The sequence below is a fragment of the Arachis stenosperma genome, chromosome 2 (assembly GCF_014773155.1).
Source record: "Arachis stenosperma cultivar V10309 chromosome 2, arast.V10309.gnm1.PFL2, whole genome shotgun sequence".
NCBI lineage: Eukaryota > Viridiplantae > Streptophyta > Magnoliopsida > Fabales > Fabaceae > Arachis > Arachis stenosperma.
Genome location: NC_080378.1, coordinates 38,151,145 through 38,163,239, shown reverse-complemented (window position 1 = coordinate 38,163,239; position 12,095 = coordinate 38,151,145). Strand labels below are relative to the sequence as shown.

Below are 12,095 nucleotides of genomic sequence, written 5' to 3'. Positions count from 1 at the left end.
GTGGTTCGGCCAAAAGGGGGAAGAAGTAGTTTTTAGGGTGTGTGAAATGAAGGAGTGAAGATGGGTTTATATAGGGGTGAAGGAGTGGTAGGGTTTCGGCCATTATGGGTGGGTTTGGGAAAGTGGTTTGAATTTGAATGGTGAGGTAGGTGGGGTTTTATGAAGGATGGATGTGAGTGGTGAAGAGAAAGATGGGGTTTGATAGGTGAAGGGTTTTTGGGGAAGAGGTATTGAGGTGATTGGTGAATGGGTGAAGAAGAAGAGAGAGGGTGGTGGGGTAGGTGAGGATCCTGTGGGGTCCACAGATCCTGAGGTGTCAAGAAAAAGTCATCCCTGCACCAAATGGCTTGCAAAAATGCGTTTTGAGCCAATTCTGGCGTTAAACGCCGGGCTGGTGCCCATTTCTGGCATTTAACGCCAGGTTCTTGCCCTTTCCTGGCATTTAACGCCAGTCTGGTGCCCCTTTCTGGCGTTAAACGCCCAGAATGGTGCCAGACTAGGCATTAAACGCCCAACTGCTACTCTTACTGGCGTTTAAACGCCAGCAAGGCCTTCCTCCAGGGTGTGCTGTTTTTCTTCCTGTTTTTCATTCTGTTTTTGCTTTTTCAATTGATTTTGTGACTTCTCATGATCATCAACCTACAGAAAACATAAAATAACAAAGGAAAATAGATAAATATAACATTGGGTTGCCTCCCAACAAGCGCTTCTCTAATGTCAGTAGCTTGACAAAGGGCTCTCATGGAGCCTCACAAATGCTCAGAGCAATGTCAACACCAAACTTAGAGTTTGAATGTGGGGGTTCAACACCAAACTTAGAGTTTGGTTGTGGCCTCCCAACACCAAACTTAGAGTTTGACTGTGGGGGCTCTGTTTGACTCTGTTTTGAGAGAAGCTCTTCATGCTTCCTCTCCATGGTGACAGAGGGATATCCTTGAGCCTTAAACACAAAGGATTCTTCATTCACTTGAATGATCAGTTCACCTCCATCAACATCAATCACAGCCTTAGCTGTGGCTAGGAAGGGTCTGCCAAGGATGATGGATTCATCCATGCATTTCCCAGTCTCTAGGACTATGAAATCAGTAGGGATGTAATGGTCTTCAATTTTCACCAGAACATCCTCTACAAGTCCATAAGCTTGTTTTCTTGAATTGTCTGCCATCTCTAGTGAGATTCTTGCAGCTTGCACCTCAAAGATCCCTAGCTTCTCCATTACAGAGAGAGGCATGGGTTTTACACTTGACCCTAAGTCACACAGAGCCTTCTTGAAGGTCATGGTGCCTATGGTACAACTATTGAAAACTTCCCAAGGTCTTGTCTCTTTTGAGATAATTTCTGCTAGACAAGTCATCCAGTTCTTTGGTGAGCAAAGGAGGTTTGTTCTCCCCAAGTCTCATTTCCAATAACTTGTCATTTAGCTTCATGATTGCTCCAAGGTATTAGCAACTTGCTCTTCAGTGACATGCTCATCCTCTTCAGAGGAGGAAACTCATCAGAGCTCATGAAAGGCAGAAGCAAGTCCAGTGGAATCTCTATGGTCTCATTTTGAGCCTCAGATTCCCATGGTTCCTCATTGGGGAACTCAGTGGAGGCCAGTGGACGTCCATTGAGGTCTCCCTCAGTGGCGTTCACTGCCTCTCCTTCCTCTCCAAATTCGGCCATGTTGATGGCCTTGCACTCTCCTTTTGGATTTTCTTCTGTATTACTTGGAAGAGTACTAGGAGGGAGTTCAGTAATTTTCTTGCTCAGCTGTCCCACTTGTGCCTCCAAATTCCTAATGGAAGACCTTGTTTCAGTCATGAAACTTTGAGTGGTTTTGATTATATCAGAGACCATGGTTGCTAAGTCAGAGTGGTTCTGCTTAGAATTCTCTGTCCGTTGCTAAGAAGATGATGGAAAAGGCTTGCCATTGCTAAACCTGTTTCTTCCACCATTATTGTTGTTGAAACCTTGTTGAGGTCTCTGTTGATCCTTCCATGAGAAATTTGGATGATTTCTCCATGAAGAATTATAGGTGTTTCCATAGGGTTCTCCTAGGTAATTCACCTCTTCCATTGAAGGGTTCTCAAGATCATAAGCTTCTTCTTCAGATGAAGCATCCTTAGTACTGCTTGGTGTATTTTGCATTCCAGACAGACTTTGAGAAATCAAATTGACTTGTTGAGTCAATATCTTGTTCTGAGCCAGAATGGCATTCGGAGTATCAATCTCAAGGACTCCTTTCTTCTGATTATCCCATTATTCACAGGATTCCTTTCAGAGTGTACATGAATTGGTTATTTGCAAACCATTTCAATTAGCTCTTGAGCTTCTGTAGGCGTCTTCTTCAGATGAAGAGATCCTTCAGCAGAGCTATCCAAAGACATCTTGGATAGTTCAGAGAGACCATCATAGAAAATACCTATGATGCTCCATTCAGAAAGCATGTCAGAAGGACATTTTCTGATCAATTGTTTGTATCTTTCCCAAGCTTCATAGAGGGACTCTCCATCCTTTTGTCTGAAGGTTTGGACTTCCACTCTAAGCTTACTCAATTTTTGAGGTGGAAAGAACTTTGCCAAGAAGGCATTGACTAGCTTTTCCCATGAGTCCAGGCTTTCTTTAGGTTGTGAGTCCAACCATGTTCTAGCTCTGTCTCTTACAGCAAAAGGGAATAGCATAAGTCTGTAGACCTCAGGGTCAACCCCATTAGTCTTGACAGTGTCACAGATTTGCAAGAATTCAGCTAAGAACTGATGAGGATCTTCCAATGGAAGTCCATGGAACTTGCAATTCTGTTGCATTAGAGAAACTAATTGAGGCTTAAGCTCAAAGTTGTTTGCTCCAATGGCAGGGATAGAGATGCTTCTCCCATAGAAGTCGGGAGTAGGTGCAGTAAAGTCACCCAGCACCTTCCTTGCATTGTTTGCATTGTTGTTGTTTTCGGCTGCCATGTCTTCTTCTTTGAAGATTTCTGTTAGGTCCTCTACAGAGAGTTGTGCCTTAGCTTCTCTTAGCTTTCGCTTCAAGGTCCTTTCAGGTTCAGGGTCAACCTCAACAAGAATGCCCTTGTCTTTGTTCCTGCTCATATGAAAGAGAAGAGAACAAGAAAATATGGAATCCTCTATGTCACAGTATAGAGATTCCTTGAGGTGTCAGAGGAACAGAAAAATAGAAGAAAGAGGTAGAAGAATTCGAACTTAGTGAGATAGAGTTCGAATTGTGCATTGAGGAGGAGTGGTACTCCATAAATTCAAGGATGTGAGAAGAGGGGAAGAAAGTTTCGAAAATTAAGTGAAAGATTTTGAAAACATTTTGAAAAAAAATTAATTGATTTTCGAAAACCAAGAGTGGGAAAGAAATCAAGTAATTTTTGAAAAAGATTTTGAAATTAGAAATCAAAAAGATATGATTGAAAACTATTTTGAAAAAGATGTGGTTAAAAAGATTTGATTGAAAAGTTATGGTTTTAAAAAGATATGATTGAAAAGATATGATTTGAAAACAATTTTAAAAAGATTTGATTTTAAAATTAATGACTTGGCTAACAAGAAAAGATATGATTCAAACATTAAACCTCTCTCAACAGAAAAGGCAACATACCTGAATTGTTCAATCAAATCATTAATTGTTAGCAAGTATCTTTGAAAAAGGAAAGAAATTGATTTTGAAAAAGATTTGATTGAAAATATTTGATTTGAAAAAGATTTGATTTTGAAAAACTTTGAAAACTTGAAAAAAAAATTGATTTGAAAACAAAATCCTCCCCCTTGTGCCATCCTGGCGTTAAACGCTCAGAATGGTGCACATTCTGGCGTTTAACGCCCAATGCACTACCTTTTTGGGCTTTAAACACCCAACCAGGCACCCTGGCTGGCGTTTAAACGCCAGTCTGTCCTTCTTCACTGGGCGTTTTGAACGCCCAGCTTTTTCTGTGTAATTCCTCTGCTGCATGTTCTGAATCTTCAGTTCCCTGTACTATTGAATTGAAAATAGAACCAAGATCAAATAAACAATGCATGCAAGACACCAAACTTAAAATTAGACACTAGACTCAAACAAGAAACATAAAATATTTTTTGTTTTTATGATTTTGAAAATTTTTTTTTTTTGGACTTTTCGAAAATTAAGTGAAAAAGAAAATAAAGGTATCAAAATTCTTAATGAGAATTCCAGGAATCATGCAATGTTAGTTTAAAGCTTCAGTCTAAAGGAATTAGACATGAATAGCCAAGCTTCAGCATGACATTGCATTTAAGAGCTAAATTGATGATAATCAATCAGCTTTGGTGATGATAAGAACATCACCTTGAAACACTAGAATTCATTCTTAAGAACTCTGAAAAATACCTAATCTAAGCAACAAGATGAACCGTCAGTTGTCCATACTCGAAACAATCCCCGGTAACGGCGCCAAAAACTTGGTGTGCGAAATTGTGATCACTACAACTCCGCACAACTAACCAGCAAGTGCACTGGGTCGTCCAAGTAATAAACCTTACGCGAGTAAGGGTCGATCCCACGGAGATTGTTGGTATGAAGCAAGCTATGGTCATCTTGTAAATCTTAGTCAGGCAGACTCAAATGGGTATAGATGATATATGAATAAAACATAAAGATAAAGATAGAGATACTTATGTATATCATTGGTGAGAGCTTCAGATAAGCGTATGAAGATGCTTGATCCCTTCTATCTCTCTGCTTTCCTACTGTCTTCATCCAATCCTTCTTACTCCTTTCCATGGCAAGCTTATGCAAGGGTTTCACCGTTGTCAGTGGCTACCTCCCATCCTCTCAGTGGAAATGTTCAACGCACCCTGTCACGGCACGGCTATCCATCTGTCGGTTCTCGATCAGGCCGGAATAGAATCCAGTGATTCTTTTGCGTCTGTCACTAACGCCCCGCCCTCAGGAGTTTGAAGCACGTCACAGTCATTCAATCATTGAATCCTACTCAGAATACCACAGACAAGGTTAGACCTTCCGGATTCTCTTGAATGCCGCCATCAGTTCTTGCCTATACCACGAAGACTCTGATCTCACGGAATGGCTGGCTCGTTTGTCAGGCGAGCACTCGGTTGTCAGGCGATCAACCATGCATCGTGTATCAGGAATCCAAGAGATATTCACCCAATCTAAGGTAGAACGGAGGTGGTTGTCAGTCACACGTTCATAGGTGAGAATGATGATGAGTGTCACGGATCATCACATTCATCAAGTTGAAGAACAAGTGATATCTTGGAACAAGAACAAGCGGAATTGAATAGAAGAACAATAGTAATTGCATTAATACTCGAGGTACAGCAGAGCTCCACACCTTAATCTATGGTGTGTAGAAACTCCACCGTTGAAAATACATAAGAACAAGGTCTAGGCATGGCCGAATGGCCAGCCTCCCAAAGTGATCAAAAGATCTAAAGATCAAACGATTCCAAAGATCAGATGATTATAATACAATAGTAAAAGGTCCTATATATAGAGAACTAGTAGCCTAGGGTGTACAGAGATGAGTAAATGACATAAAAATCCACTTCCGAGCCCACTTGGTGTGTGCTTGGGCTGACCATTGAAGCATTTTCGTGTAGAGACTCTTCTTGGAGTTAAACGCCAGCTTTTGTGCCAGTTTGGGCGTTTAACTCCCATTTTGGTGCCAGTTCCGGCGTTTAACGCTGGGAATTCTGAAGGTGACTTTGAACGCCGGTTTGGGCCATCAAATCTTGGGCAAAGTATGGACTATCATATATTGCTGGAAAGCCCAGGATGTCTACTTTCCAACGCCGTTGAGAGCGCGCCAATTGGGCTTTTGTAGCTCCAGAAAATCCACTTCGAGTGCAGGGAGGTCAGAATCCAACAGCATCTGCAGTCCTTTTCAGTCTCTGAATCAGATTTTTGCTCAGGTCCCTCAATTTCAGCCAGAAAATACCTGAAATCACAGAAAAACACACAAACTCATATTAAAGTCCAGAAAAGTGAATTTTAACTAAAAACTAATAAAAATATACTAAGAACTCAACTAAAACTACTAAAAATATACTAAAAACAATGCCAAAAAGCGTATAAATTATCCGCTCATCATGCTGCTTCTGCAAGAGTTTGATATACAAATAAGAGACAGAAAAGGAACACAGAATCAAGTAGCAGATCACCTGTCCCGAATAGAACCAGTGGAAGGGGCGTCCCTTCCTCTCACTGAGATCTCTGAAACCTTTCCGGATGAGCAAGTCTTTGCCATCCAGGAAGTGCCATGGTTTGCAGACATTGCAAACTACAAGGCAGTGAGATTTATACCCAAAGAGTACAGTAGACAGCAAATAAAGAAGCTGATCACGGATGCAAAGTATTATCTTTGGAATGAGCCGTATCTCTTTAAGAGATGTGCAGACGGAATAATCCGTAGATGTGTGCCTAAGGAAGAAGCACAGAAGATCCTATGGCACTGCCATGGATCACAGTATGGAGGACATTTTGGAAGTGAGCGAACAGCCACAAGAGTCCTCCAATGTGGCTTCTACTGGCCTACTCTCTATAAAGACTCCCGAGTGTATGTACTTAATTGTGACAGTTGCCAAAGATCTGGCAATCTACCTCACAGTTACGCCATGCCTCAGCAAGGGATCTTGGAGATTGAGTTGTTTGATGTATGGGGCATTGACTTCATGGGACCCTTCCCACCATCATACTCAAACACTTATATTCTGGTGGCAGTGGATTATGTATCCAAATGGGTGGAGGCTATTGCAACACCCACCAATGACACTAAAACAGTGTTAAAATTCCTCCAAAAACACATCTTCAGCAGATTTGGTATCCCTAGAGTGTTAATCAGTGATGGGGGCACTTATTTCTGCAATAAACAGCTTTACTCTGCTCTGGTGCGTTATGGAGTTAGCCACAGGGTAGCTACTCCATATCACCCACAAACTAATGTGCAAGCTGAAGTCTCAAATAGAGAACTCAAAAGAATCCTGGAACGGACTGTAATTAACCGTAGAAGGGATTGGGCAAGAAGCTTGGATGATGCCCTGTGGGCATACAGAACAGCATTCAAGACCCCTATAGGGACCTCTCCATACCAGCTTGTGTATGGAAAGGCATGTCACTTGCCAGTGGAACTGGAACACAAGGCCTATTGGGCAACCAGATTCCTAAACCTTGATGCCAAGTTAGCTGGAGAAAAATGATTGCTCCAGTTAAATGAGCTAGAGGAATTTAGACTCAATGCTTTCGAGAATGCAAAGATTTACAAAGAGATAGCGAAAAGATGGCATGATAAGAAATTGTCATCCAGAGTCTTTGAGCCGAGACAGAAAGTTCTGCTATTTAATTCTAGGCTCAAATTATTCCCCGGGAAATTAAAATCCCGGTGGAGAGGTCCATATGTCATTACAAACGTATCACCATATGGATACATAGAGCTTCAGGATAATGACTCTAACAAAAAGTTCATTGTTAATGAACAAAGAGTTAAACATTATCTTGAAGGAAATTTTGAGCAAGAATGCTTAAAACTGAGACTTAATTAAAATTCAGTAATAGTCCAGCTAATGACATTAAAGAAGCGCTTGTTGGGAGGCAACCCAGCCAATCACAAAATTTAATTTTATTTGTTTTTGTTGATTTTTACAGGCATAGGTCAAAATATCTTCAAGGTAAAAAAGCAATTGATTGGATTCACAGAGTTACAGGGGAATTTGGAAGCTCACTGGCGAAAAAAGGGCAGTAAGAAACATTTTGGGCGTTGAACGCCCAAAAGAAGCACCCACTGGGCGTTCAACGCCAGTGAGGGTAGCCATCTGGGCGTTAAACGCCAGAAAGGAGCATCTTCTGGGCGTTAAACGCCAGAAAGAAGCACCTTCTGGGCGTTTAACGCCAGAGTGACAGCATCCTGGGCGTTCAGAAAAACGCCCAGTGACAAAGGACTTCCTGGCGTTCAACGCCAGAAAGATGCATCAGCTGGGCGTTGAACGCCCAGGAGAAGCAACATTTGGGCGTTAAACGCCCAAACCATGCAGCAGTTGGGCGTTTAACGCCAGGATGATGGGGAGGAGGTAAAATTCATTTTTTTTACAATTTTTCTAAATTTTTATGTTTCAATTCATAATTTCTTGCATCAACATGTTTCAAAATGTCATCCTTCAAATCAAATTGGTTTTCTAAGAACCCTAATTTCTAAAATCCTTTTTTCAAAGATTTTAAATATATCTTAATCCATAAAGACAAATTATTTGTCAATCCAATCCAACTCTTTTAAAGTTCGTTTTCAAAACTCAATTATCTTTTTAAAATCTTTTGCAAAATTAAAAAATTCAAATCTATCTTTTTAATTATTATTCATATCTTTCTCTTTTTAAACTATATCTTTTCTTATCATATCTATCTTTTCTAAATCATATCTTCTATCTTATCCTTTTCTTATTTTCGAAATTTCCCACCCCCTCCCTATATATTGAGTTCGGCGCCCCACTCATCATCACCTTGCAACACTTGCTCTCCTCCTATCCCTCTCCTTTCTTCTCTTTTGCTTGAGGACAAGGAAAGCTCTAAGTTTGGTGTGGTTATCCGTGATCACAAAAAACATACTCATTAAGATCATGGCCCCTAAAGGAAAACAACCCACCCCAAGGGGCAAGAAAGAGAGTGCTCCAAAGCCACTTTGGAATCAAGGGAAGTTCTTAACTAAAGAACATTCAGACCATTACTACAAAATAATGAGTCACAGATCAGTGATCCCGGAAGTCAAATTTGATCTGAAAGAAGATGAATATCAAGAGATTCAAGAGCAAATTCGAATCAGGAATTGGGAAATTCTGGCCAATCCTGAAACGAAAGTGGGAAGAAACATGGTTCAGGAGTTCTATGCTAATCTATGGCAGACAGACAGGCAAAGAATAATTGGAGCTGCTCTCTATGACCATCAGACCTTAGTCAGAGGAAAGATTGTTCATACTCATCCTGACAAGATCAGGGAGATATTTAAGATTCCTCAACTGAAAGATGACCCATACTCCTTTAACAGGAGAATGATGAGGGTAAATAAAGGTCTAGACAAGATTCTAGAGGATATATGCATCCCTGAAGCCAGGTGGACCACCAGCACCACTGGCACCCCAATTCAACTCAAAAGAGAAGATCTAAAACCAGTAGCCAGAGGCTGGCTGGATTTCATTGGGCGTTCCATATTGCCCACCAGCAACCGTTCTGAAGTTACCATTAAAAGAGCAGTAATGATTCACTGCATCATGTTGGGAAAAGAAGTAGAAGTCCATCAACTGATCTCATGTGAGCTATACAAAATAGCAAACAGGAATTCCAAGGACGCCAAATTGGCCTATCCAAGCTTAATTTCTATGCTCTGCAAAGATGCTGGAGTGAAGATGGGAATAACAGAGTATATTCCAATTGAGAGGCCAATCACTGGAATATCAATGGTCAGGCAACAGCAACAAGATGATTCAGCCAAGAGGAGAGCACAGGAAGCCCTCCCAGAACTGCCTCAATTCGAATATTGGGAACATCTTGAGGCTTGTATTTCCAAATTGCAAGAAGCTATGGACCAAATAAAGGAAGAACAGAACAATCAAAGTAGCATGCTTTGCAAACTGCTTAAGGAATAGGAAGAGCAAGGGCGTGATCTAAGGGAGCTAAAGCGCCAAAAATTAATCCTTGAAAAGCACCCCACAGATTAGAGGAACATCTACTCCTCAAAACAACAGGTTGCTGAGTTCCAATTTTTCTGCTTTAACTTAGTGATAGTATTATTATAGAAATTTGCCTTAGGAGATATTTAGTAGTAGTAATTAGTATATCTATTTTGATTTTATTTCCAATTAAGCTATAATTTATTTTTCTCATCATCATCAGGCATGAATAAAGTAGTAGATTTTTTTTTAATAAAGAAGTAATCTATATTTTTCGATTTCTTAATAATAAAAATTATAATTAATTATGTGTGGTGGCAATACTTTTTGTTCTCTGAATGAATGCTTGAACAGTGCATAACTTGTACTTTGAATTTGATGAATATTGGCTCTTGAAAGAATGAGGAACACGAAAAATATTATTGATGATCTGAAAAATCATGAAATTGATTCTTGAAGCAAGAAAAAGCAGTCAAAAAAAAAAGAAAAAGAAGAAGAAGCAGTAGAAAAAGCCAATAGCCCTTAAAACCAAAAGGCAAGGGTGAAAAGGATCCAAGGCTTTGAGCATCAGTGGATAGGAGGGTCTAAGGAAATAGTTCCAGGCCTAAGCGGCTAAACCAAGCTGTCCCTAACCATGTGCTTGTGGCATGCAGGTCCAAGTTACAAACTTGAGACTGAGTGGTTAAAGTCGTGATCCAAGGCAAACAGAGTGTGCTCAAGAGCTCTGGACACCTCTGACTGGGGACTCTAGCAAAGCTAAGTCACAATCTGAACAAGGTTCACCTAGTCATGTGTCTGTGGCATTTATGTATCTGGTGGTAATACTGAAAAACAAAGTGCTTAGGGCCACGGCCAAGACTCATAAAATAACTGTGTTCAAGAATCAACATATTACACTAAGAGATTCAATAATACTATCTGAATTCTGAGTTCCTATGGATGCCAATCATTCTGAAATTCAAAGGATAAAGGGAGATGCCAAAACTGTTCAGAAACAAAAAGCTACAAGCCCCGCCCATCTAAAAAGAATCTGAGCTCCATTTAAAACTCTTGAATATTATTACTTCTTAATTTCTCTCATCCTATTTTATTTATCTAGTTGCTTGAGGACAAGCAACAGTTTAAGTTTGGTGTTGTGATGAGCGGATATTTTATACGCTTTTTGGGGGTAATTTCATGTAGATTCTAGTATATTTTAATTAGTTTTTAATAGAATTTTATTAGTTTTTAAGCAAAAATCATATTTCTGGACTTTACTATGAGTGTGTGTATTTTTCTATGATTTCAGGTATTTTCTGGCTGAAATTGAGGAAGTTGAGCAAAAATCTGACTTAGGCTGAAAAAGGACTGCTGATGCTGTTGGATCCTGACCTCCCTGCACTCGAAATAGATTTTCTGGAGCTACAGGAGTCCACTTGGCGCGCTCTTAACGGCGTCGGAAAGTAGACATCCAGGGCTTTCCAGCAATATATAATAGTCCATACTTTTCGTGAAGATAGATGACGTAACTTGGCGTTGAACGCCAAGTACATGCTGCTGTCTAGAGTTAAACGCCAGAAAAACGTCATGATCCGGAGTTGAACGCCCAAAACACGTCATAACTTGGAGTTTAACTCCAAGAAAAGCCTCTACTCGTGGATAGCTTTAGTCTCAGCCCCTGTGATGCAAATGCATATTTGCTTTATTAGTTAGTTAGTTTAGTTAGTTTTAGCTTAATTTCACTCATTTTCTCTAAATAAACAAGTCCTTTTATGAATTTTGTTTCCATGCATGAGAATACCAAGGAATATGTTGATTCTAGCCAAATTCATGCAAATGATTTAAGGAATGCATATATGAATGAGTATGAATGAATCTCATGAAATTTATTGCATGAATTGGTAAGACTTTGAAGCTATTTCCCTTGTTGATGATAGGTGATGAAACAAGGAAGCATGGAAGCAAGAATGATGCAAGCTGGGCAAGAAGTTGGCGTTGCCAACTTGGATATAATGGGCGTTGTTCTTGCCAACGCCAGGAAGAGGAGTTGGCGTTGCCAACTTGGGATTAGAGGGCGTTGTTGAGGATAACGCCAGGCTACCAAGAAGAAGAGTTGGCGTTGCCAACTTGGGAAGAGAGGGCGTTGTTGAGGACAACGCCAGGCAGCCTTGAAAGCAAAGTTGGCGTTGCCAACTTGAAGAATAGGCTGAGTTGTTGAAGGCAACGCCCACACAAGCAAGAAGCTTGAGCCATGAAGGAGTGTCGAGGGCGTTGTCAACGCCAAGAACTATGGGCGTTGTTGAAGGCAACGCCACACAAGCAAGCTTGGCCCTGGATGAAGTGAAGCACGTTGCCAACTTGAGGAGGGCGTTGCCAACGCCACACACAAGCAAACTTGGCCCAGGAAAATGAGATGCACGTTGCCAACTCCGAGTTATGAAGGCGTGTTCCTTGGCAACGCACACAAGCAAGAATGAAGCCTTGAAGAGGAGCTCG

At 40.7% G+C, this 12,095-nt stretch overlaps 1 non-coding gene across 1 annotated transcript; it reads left to right on the top strand.

Annotated features, from left to right (window-relative positions):
- The first annotated feature begins 2,423 nt into the window (after window positions 1–2,423).
- LOC130964232 (small nucleolar RNA R71) lies at window positions 2,424–2,531 on the top strand. Its single transcript, XR_009080334.1, has one exon. It is a non-coding gene; the product is annotated as a small nucleolar RNA R71 (small nucleolar RNA).
- The last annotated feature ends 9,564 nt before the right edge of the window (window positions 2,532–12,095 follow it).